Genomic DNA, 18822 nt, shown 5'->3' with positions numbered 1-18822 from the left:
GTAAAGTCCATTACGAACTTCAAATACCAAATTTGAAACGATTCCGCTCCCTAAAATCATCAAAATACCAAATTTCGGAAGGTGCCGCTATATGGGGGCTATACGAAGACGTGGTCCTGCACAGACAATTTCCTGTCTTAGGCTGTAGTATCTATTACGAACTTCAAATACCTAACTTGAAACAATTCCAGTGCATAATGTCGCTAAAATTGTCAAAATACCGACTATCGGGAGGTACCGTTATATGGGGGCAATAGTTATCACATATCTCATCTATAGTGAGGGAAGTAACCAATGTAGTCCAAATCTGACACGTCGCAATATTTATATCATATTTATTTAGGTCCGATACGAAATGAACAATATTGGCTCATTCCTTCGGAAACAACTCCATAGAGGATCAAACATTTGAATAATCATAACAGAAGTGAATATATATTTAAATAATCGAACATTGACTGAGGGTATACATCTGTCGGCAAATCCGACTAATAGTTTTTAACTTGTTTTATCTCAATTCAATTATCATATAGGCGTCGGTGATTACATCCTTGGAACCATCCTCCTTCTTTTCGTACGGATTGAGATACACTTAAAATTTTCCATTTGGGGCAAAGCCTGGTATACTGTCCCTATCCACTTTTAGATTACTAAAATAATATGTACCCTAGAAATGAAAACCATTTTCATTAAATTTATAAAACCAACTGCTTCCTTTAGCAGTTCCATCTTACCCGATTAAAAGGACATTGCTTGCTGCCACTTATTCAGCAATTGAATTTTTGACGTCTTCAGTCGCAGCAGCATGTCACACAAATCAAGGTCATAGGTAAACATTGATTGGAATTGCTTCGTGGACTTCTGCCACAGAGCAACGCCTGCCGATGCCCAGACATTTGTTATATCATGGGCAATTTCCAACAGGACATTCATGGAATCCCGACGGCTACTAATATTGACTTGTATGGATTTAAAGTATTTGTTGCTATAATCGTTTTTGATTTCAAGAAAATGCACTGAACGGGATTTCTGGAAAAAAGGAAAACATTGGAATTTTTATTCGAAAGCTTAATATTGGATATGAAGAAGTTACCTTTTTGTTGGCCCCCTGAACTGGCAGAATCAGTAGAATTACATAGATCACAATATAATTCATTTTCATTGTTCGGTGCAATTGTTTAACATGAAAACAAATTTATGTATTTTGGAGTACTAACTCTCATGCTTGTTGTGTACCTAAATCCAATTAAAAAGTAATCAAAATTGAAATAAATGTAGAATACCATGAAAACATAACAACAATTTTTTTTTTAATATTACCCCTGGACTTTCACCCTTATAAGCAACTTAGTCTTACCTTCAAATGACTAATAGATTTTTTTTACAGTGGGCCAAAATGATGTTGGAAAAATATTTTGAATTTAATAATACAGTTTTTAGTGGGATGTTGAAAAATATTTTTTTTTTCATAAAAATTCAAGCGTATAATTTTTATTGAAAATATTTTTTTTCAATGAAAATTCAATCAGGTATCTTATAAGAAATATAAATCCAATAAATTTTTTGATAATGGAGTGGAAATCTGACGTGAAAGTTTGAAATTTGATAAAAAAAAATATTTTTTTAATAAAATTCAATAGTGCTATTTAAAAAATATCTTTGGCAAAAATTCCAATGGAATTTTTAATAAAATATGCTTACTTTAAATGAATAATAGATTTTTTCACAGTGGGCCAAAAACTGTTTATTTCATTTTTCATCCGACGTTTCGTTAGGATTTCAAAAATTTTAACGTAAAAACAATATGAAATAAATATTAAAAAAAATCTTAAAAAACTTTTTTTTTCAATAAAAATCCAAGCGTGGATTTTTTATAAAATATTTTTTTTTTAAATAAAAACTCGAATATTTTTTCAATAAAAATCCAAACGTGGACTTTTTATAAAATATTTGTTTTCAAAATAGAAACTCGAATATTTTTTTCAATAAAAATCCAAACTTGTATATTTTAAAAAATATTTATTCGATAAAAATTTAAATATTTTTTCAATAAAAATCTAAACTTGAATTTTTTAAAAAAAATATTGTATCAATGAAAATTCAATTAGTCACTAAAAATTCAATAGTGCACTTTAAAATAAAATATTTTTTGATAAAAATGTCAACGTGGATTTTTTATAAGAATATTTTTTTAATAACACTTTGAAAGTGGATAATTTTTTTTTCCAATAAAACTCCAAACATAGGTTAACAAAATATTTTTTTAATAAATACCCAAAGGTGAATTTCTTTATATTTATTTCATTTCGTTGATTTTTTTTTCAAAAATATTTATTCAATAAAAATCCAACCGTGGATTTTGCACAAAAATATTTTTACAATACAAATCCAGCAGTGGATTTTTTTATAAATATTTCTTCAATGAAAATCCAAACGTGGATTGTTTAAAAAATGTTTTTTTTTTTAAATAGAAATTTGAATGTGGATGTTTAAACAAATATTTTTTATAAATATTTTAAAGTTGGATATGTTTTAAAAAATATATTTTCATTATAAATTTAAACGTGTATTTAAAAAAAAACTAATTTCAATAAAAACTGAAAAGTGGATTTGCTAAAAAGTATTTTTTCAATAAAAATTTAATAGTGGATTTTTTAAAATATACTTTTTCAGTTATAATTCAAAAGTAGATTTTTAAAAAATATTTTTTAGTAAAAATTTAAATGTAAATTTTTAAAAAAAATATGTTTTCAATAAGAACTTAGATGTACGTTTTTAAAAAATATTTTTTCAATGAAAATCAGTGATATTTTAAAAAATATTTTTTCAGTAAAATTTTAGACGCAAATTGTTAAAAAATATTTTTTTATAAAAAATTCAAAAGTGGAAGTATTTTTTCAATAAAAAATGAACGTTGATTTTTAAACATATTTTTTCAATAGAAGTTAAAACTCAGACTTTTTAAAAAAATATTTTTTTAATACAAATTTGAACACGGATTTTTTATAAAGTATTTTTTCAATAAAATTTTAAACATGGATTTTCTTAAATAAAAATTTGAACATGGACTTTTAAAAAAAAATAATTTTTCAATAAAAATTTAAACGTGAATATTTTAAAAATATATTTTTATTATAGGTATGCAAATGTTGTTTTCTAATATTTTTTCATTAAAATTAAAACGAAAATTTAATAAAATATATATTTTTCCAATAAAAATTTAATAAAATATTTTTGTTGTTTCAAAATGGTCAGGCTTATCCCTTTTATTGTTGTTTTTATAAAAAAACAACGTTTGTTTATTAGTGGAGAACGATGGTAATGTTTACCAGGGGGTAAGGCAGGGAATACCTAGGTTTCGGAAAGAGCCACCAATCCTCATCAGTTCCCTTGTTTTTTGTCTGGGATATTCTCCCCAGAAGTTATTTTAAAAATAACTTCTATGACAAAAAACATTTTTACCCAAGTGACGAGATCGTAAGCTCAATAGAAGAGGAACCAAAGAATTAAATAAAACTAAAATTCTTTTGGAAAGTCTTCTAAATCTTACAACCGCACTTATAAACATTCACATCTTTCTCCACTTGTTATGCTTTCGTTCAACCTGAACGAAGTAGAATAACCATGTAAGTTGGTTTTGTCTGTTACAACAAAAACCCCTTCGTCGACCGTGCCTTGTCTATAAATAGAACAGTGTGGCTTGTTTGTTCGGGATACCGTAGTATTTTGTTGTTGCAAAATGGTCAGGCTTATCCCTTTTATTGTTGTTTTTATAAAATATAAATAAATAAATAAATATATTTTTATAAATATTTTTTTTCCAATAAAAATTCCATCCAACGTAGATTTTTTAAAAAAATTTATTTTCAATACAAATTAAAACGAAGATTTTTTTCAATAAATATTCTATGATCTGCTTTAAAAAAATATTTTTTGGAACAATTTTGGCTTTTTTTGTTCGGGATACCATAGTATTTTGTTGTTGCAAAATGGTCAGGCTTAATCCCATTATTGTTGTTTTTACAAAAACAACGTTTGTTTATTAGTGGAAAACGATGGTAATGTTTACTATGGGGTAAGGCAGGGAACATCTAGATTTCGGAAAGTTCCCTTGTTTTTTGTCTGGAATATTCTCTCCGGGAGAGAAGAGAAAGCAAAGAATTAAATAAATTGGTGGCTCCTTTCCAAACCTAGATATTCCATACCTTACCCCCTGGGAAACATCACCATCTTCCTCTACTAATAAATAAGCGTTGTTTTTATAAAAACAGCAATAATGGGATTAAGCCTAACTATTTTGCATCAACAAAATACTACGGTATTCCGAAGAAACATGCCAACACCGTTCCAAAACATATTATCAAAACAAATTAAAGTGACTTTTTTGAATAATATTTTTTCATTAAAAATTTGAAAAGGGATTTAAAAACAGCGATTAAAATACGATGGTGGATTTTTTAAAAAATATTTTCAATATAAAGTCAAAAACAAATAGTTTTTTTAAATATTTCAATGAATGGTCTTTTATATCCCATCTACCCCGAAAACCATGTTATATCAATTAATTTTTTTTATTTCAATTCAAAGGTTAGATAAGAGACTGTGATAAAATCCTTGGAACCATCTGGTTGCTTTACATAGGGATTGATGTACACTTGAAATTTACCATTTGGGGCGAATCCTGGAATACTCTCCTTATCCACTTTCAAATTATTAAAATAATAAACGTTCTAAAAATGAAAATAGATTATAGATTTTCAAAATTAATCGAAATAAATTTCCCCATCCTTATTTTCGTCTTACCTTGCAAAACGGACATCGCCTGGATAGATTGCCATATTTAAAGAAATTCCCCACCCATTTATTTAGCATTTGAATTTTGGAACTTCTCAGCCGTGACATCATATCACACAAATCCGCCTCATAGGTGAACATTGATTGAAATTGTTTCGAAGATTTTTGCCACAGTGAAACGCTGGCATTGGTCCAAACATTTGTCAGATCTTGGGCGATCTCGAACATGACATTCATGGTGTCACGTCTCCGACTTATGTTTACTTCTAATCTTTTAAGATAATTTTTATTATAATCGCTTTGCGGTTCAAGGAAGTACACCGAACGGAATTTCTGAAAAAAAGAAAGTTTTGGAATTTATTTTGGGGTCGGACTATTCGGTATGAAGAACTCACCTTTTTGGCCCCATGAACTGGCAGAATCAAGAGTATTATGCAAATCACAATGTACCTCATGTTTCTCTGGTGCAACTGTTCAACATGAATTCATAAGTTTGTTAGAGTACTATAACTCATGTACTTGTTGTGTACCTAAATCCAATTATAAAGAAATTATCAATTAAATATACTTATAATCCAATAAAAATATAATAAAAAAAATTATTTAAATATTAGACCCGTGCCAGCACTCATCTAATCAACTATTGCTTAAGTTCAAATGAGTAATAGATTTTTACAGTGGGCCAAAAAGAAAAAATATTGCAATAAAAAAATAAATACAAAAAAAAATAAAAAATATATAAAAACAATATAAAAAATATATAAAAAACATATAAAAATATATTAAAAAATTTAAAAAAACAAATTTTTTTTAAAATAAAAAATCGATTTGTTAAATCTTTTTCTTTTCAATTAAAAAATGTTTTTTTTTACAAAATATTTTCTTCATAAAAAGAAACATGGGAATCAAAACAAGTAAAAAAGCAGCTAAGTTCGGCCGAGCCGAACTTTTAATAACCTCCACTATTTGGAAAGAATATCAAAATTTTCAAAAACCTTCCGGAAACTACCACTTTAATGAAAACTGGTTACGAAATTTTTTGCCATGGGCTGTAGCACCCATTACGACCTTCAAATACTAAATTTGAAACAATTCCGGTAAATAATGTCGCTAAAATCATCAAAATACCGAATATCGGGAGATACCGTTATATGGGGGCTATAGGAAGACCTGGACCTGAATACCAAAATTTTGGTCATTTGGCCCCCATTACGAACTTCAAATAAGAAAATTGAAATAATTCCGGTAAATAATGTCGCTAAAATCATCAAAATACGGAATATCGGGAGATACCGTTATATGGGGACTATTCGAAGACGTGGAGCGGCACAGACAATTTTCTGTCTTAGGCTGTAGTATTCATTACGAACATCAAACACAAAATTGAAACAATTCCGGTAAATAATGTCACTGAAATCATGAAAATATCGAATATCTGGAGATACGGTTATATGGGGGTTATACGAAGAATAATGTCGGTAAAATCCTAAAAATACACAATATCGGGAGGTACCGTTATATGGGGGCTATACGAAGACGTAGATCTGCACAGACGATTTCCTCTCATAGGCTGCAGTATCCATAACAATGTGGCTAAAATCATCAAAAAACCGAACATCAGGAGGTACCGTCATATGGGGGCTATACGAAGACGTGGACCTGCACGGAGAATTTTCTGTTTTAGGCTGCAGTATTCATTACGAACTTCAAATACGAAATTTGAAACAATTTTGGTGAATAATGTCGCTAAAATCATCAAAATACCGAATATCGGGAGGTACTGCTATATGGGAGCTATACGAAGACGTGGACCTGCAGAGACAATTTTCTTGCATAGGCTGTACTGTCCATTATGAACTTCGAATACCAAAATTAAAACAATTCCGGTGAATAATGTCGGTAAAATCCTAAAAATACACAATATCGGGAGGTACCGTTATATGGGGGCTATACGAAGACGTAGATCTGCACAGACGATTTCCTCTCATAGGCTGCAGTATCCATAACAATGTGGCTAAAATCATCAAAAAAACGAACATCAGGAGGTACCGTCATATGGGGGCTATACGAAGGCGTGGACCTGCACAGGCAATTTTCTGTCATAGGCTGTAGTATCTATTACGAACTTCAAATACCAAATTTTAACCAATTCTGGTGAATAATTTCGCAAATATTATCAAGATACAAAACATCGGAAGGTACCGTTAGGGGCTACACCAAAACGTTGACCTGCACAGACAAATTTCTGTCATAGGCTGTAGTACCCATTACGAACTTCAAATACGAGATTTGAAACAATTCCAGTGAATAATGTCGCTAAAATCGTCAAAATACCGAATATGGGGAGGTACCGTCATATGGGGTACCTCACATAATAGGCATAATACACATTCGAGTAAAATTTTATCAACCAACTTCATTTTGTTCGGAAGCTAGAGTGATTTCCACAGACGGCTGGATATCGACAAAGAATTATATGCTGATCAAGAATATATGTAATTTTTGGGGTCTAAAATGTATATTTCGGGTATTACAGACGGTGGAAGGTATAAAAACAGATTTTTTTTAATAAAATTTCAAATTAAAAACCCACATTTCCCACATCTTTATTTTTTTCCCACCCCGCCTAAAATATTATCCTTCCATATGTGGCGCCTTGTCATTCTTAAAACTAAATGTGACATTTATTATTGTAAAGATGGGCCGAAATCCCGGCTGTACTGCAATACCGGGCCAACCCGCAACAGAAGTGGAGCAAGCCCCTTGAACTTCCGTCAATTTCCAAAAATCAGTTTAACATTTGTTGTCCTCCGATGGAGGATCTATCAGATGTTAAGCTGATAAGAACAGATACTACACTTTGATCTTAGCCATAAGGCCGAGAAGCGATAACCAAACAACGAACAAGGATAACTTTATATGTTAGTGTTAATATGAAGTGAATGAGAATTATTGAAGGTAAAGATGATCAAATGGAATAAAATACACACGGTATGTTGTTTAAGAGGCATTAAGGGTTGTTTAGGCGTTCAACAGTAATATCCTTCCTACCTGGCGAGGAGAGTGTGTGCGTGTGTGTGTGTTTTTATGGCATATTTTGAGGAGAATTATGCTAGCAAGGATTGCGATTCTTTAAATAAGTTCCGGTGAGAGATTCACACAATTATTTTCTCTCTGATTACATTGTTTTTAATGGCTCTGATTATGAGAGTGGAGAAAATTACGCTCAGTGAAGACCCGTGTGCCTACTCTTCTTGTTGCTTATACACTGTATATATACAGTCCTTAATCAAAAACCAGTAAAGAAAGGTCAAAAGTCGGGCAGGGCCGACTATATGATACCCTACACCACTATGCATAATTAGTAAAGCAATAGAATTTATTTGAAGAAGATCATACCAACTACCTACCTTTGGCTTTAAAACAGTTATTATTTGGGAGACATATCCAATTCGGAATCGATTTTCACTAAATTTGACATTTTTGTCTTTTATAACAAATAAATCTGCTGTAGAGTGCATAATATTACTTCAAGAAGGATTATATTAAAAAATATGTATCGGAGCCGAGTTCCACCAAATGGCCCGAAATTCATTCCATTTGGGCTGATAATAGCCATTATATGCACAATAAACCTGAAATCGGCTTAAAGATATATATGGGATCTATAGCTGTATCAGAATCGATTTTCACCAAAATTGATGTACTTGCTTCAAGACTGAATTCGGTAGGTCGTGCCAAAATTCAGGACATTTGGACTGATATTGGTCGTTTGGTGCACAATTAACCCGAAATCGATTGAAGTTATATATGTGAGCTATTGGACCAAACAAATATTATTTAAAAAATTTCAGCCGAATCGGATAATAAATTTGACCTGCATTTTGTTCACAAAAATAAATGGACAGACAGACTGACATGCATAAATCGACTCCGAATGTAATTCTATGGAGATTCTCAAAAGTAAGTATGGGTCTTTTTTAAATAAACAAATGGAGCCTTATAAAATATTTTTTTTTTTTAAATTCACGACGGAACTCGAAGAGTTTTTCAATTGTATAATTCCAAAACTGGAATTTTGTTGGCAGAAGCAATATTTTTTTGGAGATATTTTTTCCCCATAAAAGCTCCCAGAGTCCTTAAAAAATATCCTTAGAATCACAATAGTGGCTTAGATAGATCCTTAAAATTATACATATTTATTTTTTTAGATCTACGTTTGCTTGGACTTTAAAAAAAATTATATTTTTATAAATCCACGTTTTAAAGTCCGGATATGTTCGGACTTTAAAAATATTCTTTTTATTCGCTTTTATTGAGACCATTGAAAATATTAGATTTTTTTAAATGCATGTTTTTTTATTTATTTTTTTATTTTTATTATTATTAAATATCCCATCACTTTAACCATAATGTTAAATACGATTCATTGATGATATCTTTGGACCCACCGCCACCTATCTTCTTGTACAACGAAACATAGGTCTGAATTCTACCCGAGGGCAAATACGATGGTATGCTCTCCTTGTCGAATTTGAAATTCCTGAAGAAATATACTGTCTGCAAAACAAATAGACTTTATAACAAAATTACCTTTGAAACACAAGAAGTGACCTACCGTGCCAAACGGACATGTCGTGGACATATTCCCATATTTCCAGAAATTTCCAATCCACACATTTACTATTTGAATTTTTGAGGTTTTTATACGCTTTAGAGTTTCACAGAAGTCAATGTCATAGGAAAATATCGGACGAAATTGACTGTTAAATTTTTGCCACAAAGCTACACCCACCGTTGCCCATACTTCTTTCATTTCTTGGGTAAATTCCAGCAGGATATTAAGAGAATCATGACGCCTGCTGATGTTCACTTGAAATTGTCGAATATATTTAGGATTAACGTCATCTTTGGTGGCCAGAAAATATATGCTGCGGGATTTCTGGAAACATTAAAAAAATATAATAATAGAGAATATAACTAATATGAATAAAAAAAACTAACCTTTCTTGCTCCCTGTATTGGCAAGATCAGAAGAATAAAAATAAAAAATAATTTAAAATACATTCCCGCTTTTGAAATAGCAAGTATTTTATTTATTTATTTTGAAAAACATTTGGATATTTTTGGACTATCAAATGCGGCAGAGCAAATTCGTTTCGGGTTTATAATTATGTTTGAATTTTAATGAAAGAAAAACAAATAATTATTTCAATTAAAAACAAACAACAACAACAACAACAACATACCTCTTATTAACCTTGTTAACGCACCGTTCCATAATTTAGTTATCAAGATGGTCATGGCCATTGATGTTAGTCTATGTACGTTGTCGTAGCAAGAAACTAATACTTTTGCACTACATTTAAAAAAAAATATGAAAATTATTTTGGGATAACTGGGATTTTCCTAATTTATGGAAATATATATATATTTTTAAGCCCAACCCAACCGAGTCCAAACAGACGTAGATTTAAAAAAAATGAGGTGTATTAATAAAACAATAGTTTTTTAAGACACTGAGTTATGAAATAAAAATTTTTTAAGACGTGAATTTATCAAAAAAAAAAATTTTTTTAAGGCGTGCATGTTAAAAAAATATATTTTAAGACGTGCGTTGTTAAAAAAAAATATTTTTTCAAGTACAAAAGACGTGAATTCATAAAAAAATATTTTTTAAGACGTGGATTTAAAAAAAAATATTTTTTAAGACTTGGATTTATAAAAAAAATATTTTTTTAAGCACAACCAGACGTGGTTTTATAAGAAATTTTTTTTAAGCCTAACCAGACGTGGCTTTATATAAAAATATTTTTTTTTTAAGTCCAACCAGACGTGGATTTATAAAAACAAATATTTTTTAAGTCCAATCAGACGTGGATTTATAAAAACAAATATTTTTTAAGTCCAATCAGACGTGGATTTATAAAAACAAATATTTTTTTAAGCACAACCAGACGTGGTTTTATAAGAAATTTTTTTTAAGCCCAACCAGACGTGGCTTTATATAAAAATATTTTTTTTAAGTCCAACCAGGCGTGGATTTATAAAAACAAATATTTTTTAAGTCCAATCAGACGTGGATTTATAAAAACAAATATTTTTTAAGTCCAATCAGACGTGGATTTATAAAAACAAATATTTTTTAAGTCCAATCAGACGTGGATTTATAAAAACAAATATTTTTTAAGTCCAATCAGACGTGGATTTATAAAAACAAATATTTTTTTAAGCACAACCAGACGTGGTTTTATAAGAAATTTTTTTTAAGCCTAACCAGACGTGGCTTTATATAAAAATATTTTTTTTTAAGTCCAACCAGACGTGGATTTATAAAAACAAATATTTTTTAAGTCCAATCAGACGTGGATTTATAAAAACAAATTAAGACGTGGATTTATAAGAAAATATTTTTTAAGACGTGCATTGTTAAAAAAAAAAAAATTTTCATGTCCAAAAGACGTGAATTCATAAAAAAATTAAGACGTGGATTTATAAGAAAATATTTTTTAAGACGTTCATTGTTAAAAAAAATATTTTTTCATGTCCAAAAGCCGTGGATTCATAAAAAATTAAGAAGTGGATTTATAAAAAAATATTTTAAAGTCAAACCAGACGTGCATTTATAAAAAAATAATATTTTTTTAGTCGATGCAGATGTGGATTTATAAAAAAATTATTTTTAAAGTCCAAACAGAAGTGGATTTATAAAAAAAATATATTTTTTTAAGTCCTACCAGACCTAGATTTATAAGAAACAATTATTTTTTGATGTCCAACCAGACCTGGATTTATAAGAAACAATAATTTTTTTATGTCCTACCAGATGTGGATTTATAAAAACAATATTTTTTTAAGTCCTATCAGACCTGGATTTATAAGAAACAATAATTTTTTTAAGTTCTACCAGACCTGGATTTATAAAAAAAAATATTTTTTTAAATCCATCTAAATGTGGGTTTATAAAAAAATAATATTTTTAAAGTCCAAACAGACCTAGATTTATAAAAAACAATAATTTTTTTATGTCCAACCAGATGTGGAATTATAAAAAAATATTTTTTAAAGTACAAACAGACCTGAATTTATAAAAAAAAAATTTCAAGTCCAACCAGATGTGGATATATAAAAAAAATATTTTTTTAGTCCTACCAGACGTGGATTTATAAAAAAATACTTTCTTAAGTCCAACCAGACGTAGATTTAAAAAAAAAAAAATTAAGTACAACCAGACGTGGATTTATAAAAAAAAATATTTTTTTAGTCCAACCAGACGTGGATTTATAAAAAAATATTTTTTTTAAGACCAACCAGATGTGGATTTATAAAAAATATTATTTTAGTCCAACCAGACGTGGATTTATTAAAATATATATTTGTTTAGTCCAACCAGACGTATATTTATAAAAAAATATTTTTATAGTCCAAACAGACGTGGATTTATAAAAAAATATTTTTAAAGTCCAAACAGACGTGGATTTATAAAAAAAAATATTTTTTAGTCCAAACAGACGTGGATTTATAAAAAAATATTTTTAAAGTCCAAACAGACGTGGATTTTTAAAAAAAAAATTTAAAGTCGAACCAGACGTGGATTTATAAAAAAAATGTTTTTTTAAGCACAACCAGACGTGGTTTTATAAGAAATTTTTTTTAAGCCCAACCAGACGTGGCTTTATATAAAAATATTTTTTTTTAAGTCCAACCAGACGTGGATTTATAAAAACAAATATTTTTTAAGTCCAATCAGACGTGGATTTATAAAACCAAATATTTTTTAAGTCCAATCAGACGTGGATTTATAAAAACAAATATTTTTTAAGTCCAATCAGACGTGGATTTATGAAAACAAATATTTTTTAAGTCCAATCAGACGTGGATTTATAAAAACAAATATTTTTTAAGTCCAACCAGACGTGGATTTATAAAAACAAATATTTTTTAAGTCCAACCAGACGTGGATTTATAAAAACAAATATTTTTTAAGTCCAACCAGACGTGGATTTATAAAAAAATATTTTTTTAAGTTCAAACAGACGTGGATTTTTTAAAAAATATTTTTTTAAGTTCAAACAGACGTGGATTTTTAAAAAAAAAATTTTAAAGTCGAACCAGACGTGGATTTATAAAAAAAATATTTTTTAAAGTCGAACCAGACGTGGATTTATAAAAAAAAATTTTAAAGTCGAACCAGACGTGGATTTATAAAAAAAATATTTTTTAAAGTCGAACCAGACGTGGATTTATAAAAAAAATATTTTTTTAAGCACAACCAGACGTGGTTTTATATAAAAATATTTTTTTTTAAGTCCAACCAGACGTGGATTTATAAAAAAAATATTTTTTAAGTCCAATCAGACGTGGATTTATAAAAACAAATATTTTTTAAGTCCAATCAGACGTGGATTTATAAAAACAAATATTTTTTAAGTCCAATCAGACGTGGATTTATAAAAACAAATATTTTTTAAGTCCAATCAGACGTGGATTTATAAAAACAAATATTTTTTAAGTCCAATCAGACGTGGATTTATAAAAACAAATATTTTTTAAGTCCAATCAGACGTGGATTTATAAAAACAAATATTTTTTAAGTCCAACCAGACGTGGATTTATAAAAAAAATATTTTTTAAGTCCAATCAGACGTGGATTTATAAAAACAAATATTTTTTAAGTCCAATCAGACGTGGATTTATAAAAACAAATATTTTTTATGTCCAATCAGACGTGGATTTATAAAAACAAATATTTTTTAAGTCCAATCAGACGTGGATTTATAAAAACAAATATTTTTTAAGTCCAATCAGACGTGGATTTATAAAAACAAATATTTTTAAGTCCAATCAGACGTGGATTTATAAAAACAAATATTTTTTAAGTCCAATCAGACCTGGTTTTATAAAAACAAATATTTTTTAAGTCCAATCAGACGTGGATTTATAAAAACAAATATTTTTTAAGTCCAATCAGACGTGGATTTATAAAAACAAATATTTTTTAAGTCCAATCAGATGTGGATTTATAAAAACAAATATTTTTTAAGTCCAATCAGACGTGGATTTATAAAAACAAATATTTTTTAAGTCCAATCAGACGTGGATTTATAAAAACAAATATTTTTTAAGTCCAATCAGACGTGGATTTATAAAAACAAATATTTTTTAAGTCCAATCAGACGTGGATTTATAAAAACAAATATTTTTTAAGTCCAATCAGACGTGGATTTATAAAAACAAATATTTTTTAAGTCCAATCAGACGTGGATTTATAAAAACAAATATTTTTTAAGTCCAATCAGACGTGGATTTATAAAACAAATATTTTTAAGTCCAATCAGACGTGGATTTATAAAACAAATATTTTTAAGTCCAATCAGACGTGGATTTATAAAAACAAATATTTTTTAAGTCCAATCAGACGTGGATTTATAAAAACAAATATTTTTTAAGTCCAATCAGACGTGGATTTATAAAAACAAATATTTTTTAAGTCCAATCAGACGTGGATTTATAAAAACAAATATTTTTTAAGTCCAATCAGACGTGGATTTATAAAAACAAATATTTTTTAAGTCCAATCAGACGTGGATTTATAAAAACAAATATTTTTAAGTCCAATCAGACGTGGATTTATAAAAACAAATATTTTTTAAGTCCAATCAGACGTGGATTTATAAAAACAAATATTTTTTAAGTCCAATCAGACGTGGATTTATAAAAACAAATATTTTTTAAGTCCAATCAGACGTGGATTTATAAAAACAAATATTTTTTAAGTCCAATCAGACGTGGATTTATAAAAACAAATATTTTTTAAGTCCAATCAGACGTGGATTTATAAAAACAAATATTTTTTAAGTCCAATCAGACGTGGATTTATAAAAACAAATATTTTTTAAGTCCAATCAGACGTGGATTTATAAAAACAAATATTTTTTAAGTCCAATCAGACGTGGATTTATAAAAACAAATATTTTTTAAGTCCAATCAGACGTGGATTTATAAAAACAAATATTTTTTAAGTCCAATCAGACGTGGATTTATAAAAACAAATATTTTTTAAGTCCAATCAGACGTGGATTTATAAAAACAAATATTTTTTAAGTCCAATCAGACGTGGATTTATAAAAACAAATATTTTTTAAGTCCAATCAGACGTGGATTTATAAAAACAAATATTTTTTAAGTCCAATCAGACGTGGATTTATAAAAACAAATATTTTTTAAGTCCAATCAGACGTGGATTTATAAAAACAAATATTTTTTAAGTCCAATCAGACGTGGATTTATAAAACAAATATTTTTTAAGTCCAATCAGACGTGGATTTATAAAAACAAATATTTTTTAAGTCCAATCAGACGTGGATTTATAAAAACAAATATTTTTTAAGTCCAATCAGACGTGGATTTATAAAAACAAATATTTTTTAAGTCCAATCAGACGTGGATTTATAAAAACAAATATTTTTTAAGTCCAATCAGACGTGGATTTATAAAAACAAATATTTTTTAAGTCCAATCAGACGTGGATTTATAAAAACAAATATTTTTTAAGTCCAATCAGACGTGGATTTATAAAAACAAATATTTTTTAAGTCCAATCAGACGTGGATTTATAAAAACAAATATTTTTTAAGTCCAATCAGACGTGGATTTATAAAAACAAATATTTTTTAAGTCCAATCAGACGTGGATTTATAAAAACAAATATTTTTTAAGTCCAATCAGACGTGGATTTATAAAAACAAATATTTTTTAAGTCCAATCAGACGTGGATTTATAAAAACAAATATTTTTTAAGTCCAATCAGACGTGGATTTATAAAAACAAATATTTTTAAGTCCAATCAGACTTGGTTTTATAAAAACAAATATTTTTTAAGTCCAATCAGACGTGGATTTATAAAAACAAATATTTTTTAAGTCCAATCAGACGTGGATTTATAAGAAAAATATTTTGTTAGTCCAACCAGACGTGGATTTATAAAAAAATATTTTTTTAAGCCCAACCAGATTTAGATTTATAAAAAAATATTTTTTAAAGTCCAAACAGACGTGGATTTATAAAAAAAAAAATATTTTGTTAGTCCAACCAGACGTGGATTTATAAAAAAAAAATATTTTGTTAGTGCAACCAGACGTGGATTTATAAGAAACAATAATTTTTTTAAGCCCTTCCTGACCTGGATTTATAAAAAAAAATATTTTTTAAGTCCTACCAGATGTGGATTTATAAAAAAAAAGTATTTTTTAAGATTTATAAAACAAATATTGTTTTTTAGTCCAACCAAATGTGGATTTAAAAAAAATGTTTTTTTTATCCAACCAAACGTGGATTTATAAAAAAAAATATATTTTTTAGTCCAACCAGACGTGAATTTATAAAAAAAATATTTTTTTTAGTCCATCCAGACGTGGATTTAAAAAAAAATTAAAAATATTGTTAAAAAATATTTTTTTTAGTCAAACCATACGTGGATTTATAAAAAAATAAAAATATTGTTAAAAAAATACTTTACGTGGATTCTTTATAGATTTTTTTTAAATAAAGGTCTGCAGACATTTAAAGAATCCATGATCCTTAAAATATACCACAAACAAGGTCTTCAATACAAAAACACACACGCACGGGTAGAAAGGACATTTGTGTTGATGGCCTAAACTACCCCTGCTGCCTCTAAAACTTCAAACCTTATGTGTTTCTCATTTTTGTTCGTCTCATGGTATTGTCGTTTAATGTTTACCTTGAATAATTCTCATTCACTTCATGACATCACTCACATATGATATTATCCTTGTTCGTTGTTTGGTTATCGCTTCTCGGCCTTATGGCTAAGATCAAAGTGTAGTATCTGTTCTTATCAGCTTAACATCTGATAGATCCTCCATCGGAGGACAACAAATGTTAAACTGATTTTTGGAAATTGACGGAAGTTCAAGGGGCTTGCTCCACTTCTGTTGCGGGTTGGCCCGGTATTGCAGTACCGCCGGGATTTCGGCCCAACTTTACAAGAATACATTGCAAAATAGTTTTTAGGAAGAGTGTCCTTCGGATGCCATTGAAGGAAAATAATTGCATTGTGGGTGATATAAAAAAGCACTTCTTTTTTATGAAGAAGTGGGATTAGTCTCACCCAGTTGGTGCGGCAGCCCAACAATGTCTGGAGTGTCCATTAACCAGACGTGGATTTATAAAAAAAATTAGTCCAAGCAGACGTGAATTTATAAAAAAAAGCCTTTTTTTAAGTTCAAACAGTCGTGGATTTTTAAAATATATTTTTCTAAGTCAAAACAGACGTGGATTTATAAAAAAATATTTTTTAAAGTCCAAACAGACGTGGATTTATAAAAAAATATTTTTTAGTCCAACCAGACGTGGATTTATAAAAAAAAAATATTTTTTAAAGTCCAAACAGAAGAGGATTTATAAAAGAAATATTTTTTTAAGTCCAACAAGATGTGGATTTATAAAAAATATTTTTTGAAGTCCAGCTAGGCGTGGATTTAAAAAAAAATCCTTTTTTAAGTCCAACCAGACGTGGATTTATAAAATTTTAATATTTTTTAAATATTTTTTAAATATTTTTTTAAGTCCAACCAGGCGAGTATTTATAAAAAAATATTTTTTTAAGTCCACCCAGACGTGGATTTATAAAAAAATGTTTTTTAAGTCCAACCAGACGTGGATTTATAAAAAAAAAATATTTTTTGATGTGCACCCATACGTGGATTTATAAAAACATATTTTTTTTAAATCCAACCAGACGTGGATTCATAAAAAAATATATTTTTTTAAATCCAACCAGATGTGGATTCATAAAAAAATATTTTTTTTTTAAATCCAACCAGACGTGGATTCATAAAAAAATATATTTTTTAAATCCAACCAGACGTGGATTCATAAAAAAATATTTTGTTTTAAATCCAACCAGACGTGGATTCATAAAAAAAAGTATTTTTTTTAAAGCCAACCAGACGTGGATTCATAAAAAAATATTTTTTTTTTAAATCCAACCAGATTCATAAAAAAATATTTTTTTTAAATCCAACCAGACGTGGATTCATAAAAATTTTAAAATTTAAAGACTATTCCAGTTCTATTTTTTAAATATTGTTAAAAAAATACTTTCTAAGGACTACGAGAATTCCATTCATGGATTGTTTATACATTCTTTTTTAATAAAGGCCGGTATACGGAACTTTATTGGTCATTTCAAGAATCCATTATTCTTAAAATATACCACAAACAAGTTCGTCAATACAAACACACATACGCACACACTTCGCTACTCAGGTAGAAAGGACATTTGTGTTGAAGGCCTAAACTACCCTTGCTGCCTCTAAAATTTCAAACCTTATGTGTTTCTCATTTTTGTTCGTCTTATGGTCTTGCCGTTTATGGATTTACCTTGAATAATTCTCATTCACTTCATAGCATCACTCACATATGATATTATCCTTGTTCGTTGTTTGGTTATCGCTTCTCGGCCTTATGGCTAAGATCAAAGTGTAGTATCTGTTCTTATCAGCTTAACATCTGATAGATCCTCCATCGGAGGACAACAAATGTTAAACTGATTTTTGGAAATTGACGGAAGTTCAAGGGGCTTGCTCCACTTCTGTTGCGGGTTGGCCCGGTATTGCAGTACCGCCGGGATTTCGGCCCAACTTTATAAGAATACATTGCATAATAGTTTTTGGAAATAGTGTCCATTGGATGCCATAAAAGGAAATAATTGCATTGTGGGTGTTATAAAAAAGGACTTTCTATCTTATGAAGCAGTGGGATCGAATCAGCATTCATAGGAAAATTTTTGTCACCCAGTCGGTGCGGCGCCCCAACAATGTCTGGAGTGCTCCATTAACTGGCATTGTCTCCTCTTTTTTCCTGCATTTAAATGCATTTATTGTGTCTATGTTTGAGTTACATTGCTTTGCAATGTATCTACACATACATACATATGTGCAACATCCTGGTACGTGTATGGTGTTATCCTGCTCTCTGCAAAGCATTCCTAGACAATAGCAC

The 18822-nt window shown here is 28.7% G+C and overlaps 3 non-coding genes across 3 annotated transcripts; 2 read left to right on the top strand and 1 right to left on the bottom strand.

Moving 5' to 3' along the window:
- Positions 1 to 7487: 7487 nt before the first annotated feature.
- Positions 7488 to 7684, bottom strand: LOC131805826 (U2 spliceosomal RNA). Its single transcript, XR_009343845.1, has one exon. It is a non-coding gene; the product is annotated as a U2 spliceosomal RNA (small nuclear RNA).
- Positions 7685 to 16605: 8921 nt separating this feature from the next.
- LOC131805823 (U2 spliceosomal RNA) lies at positions 16606 to 16802 on the top strand. The gene has a single exon (XR_009343843.1). It is a non-coding gene; the product is annotated as a U2 spliceosomal RNA (small nuclear RNA).
- Positions 16803 to 18269: 1467 nt separating this feature from the next.
- On the top strand, positions 18270 to 18466 carry LOC131805831 (U2 spliceosomal RNA). Its single transcript, XR_009343850.1, has one exon. It is a non-coding gene; the product is annotated as a U2 spliceosomal RNA (small nuclear RNA).
- Positions 18467 to 18822: the final 356 nt, after the last annotated feature.

The sequence above is a fragment of the Musca domestica genome, unplaced genomic scaffold (genome assembly GCF_030504385.1).
Source record: "Musca domestica strain aabys unplaced genomic scaffold, Musca_domestica.polishedcontigs.V.1.1 61, whole genome shotgun sequence".
Taxonomy (NCBI): domain Eukaryota; kingdom Metazoa; phylum Arthropoda; class Insecta; order Diptera; family Muscidae; genus Musca; species Musca domestica.
This window is presented reverse-complemented; position numbering and strand designations above follow the sequence as displayed.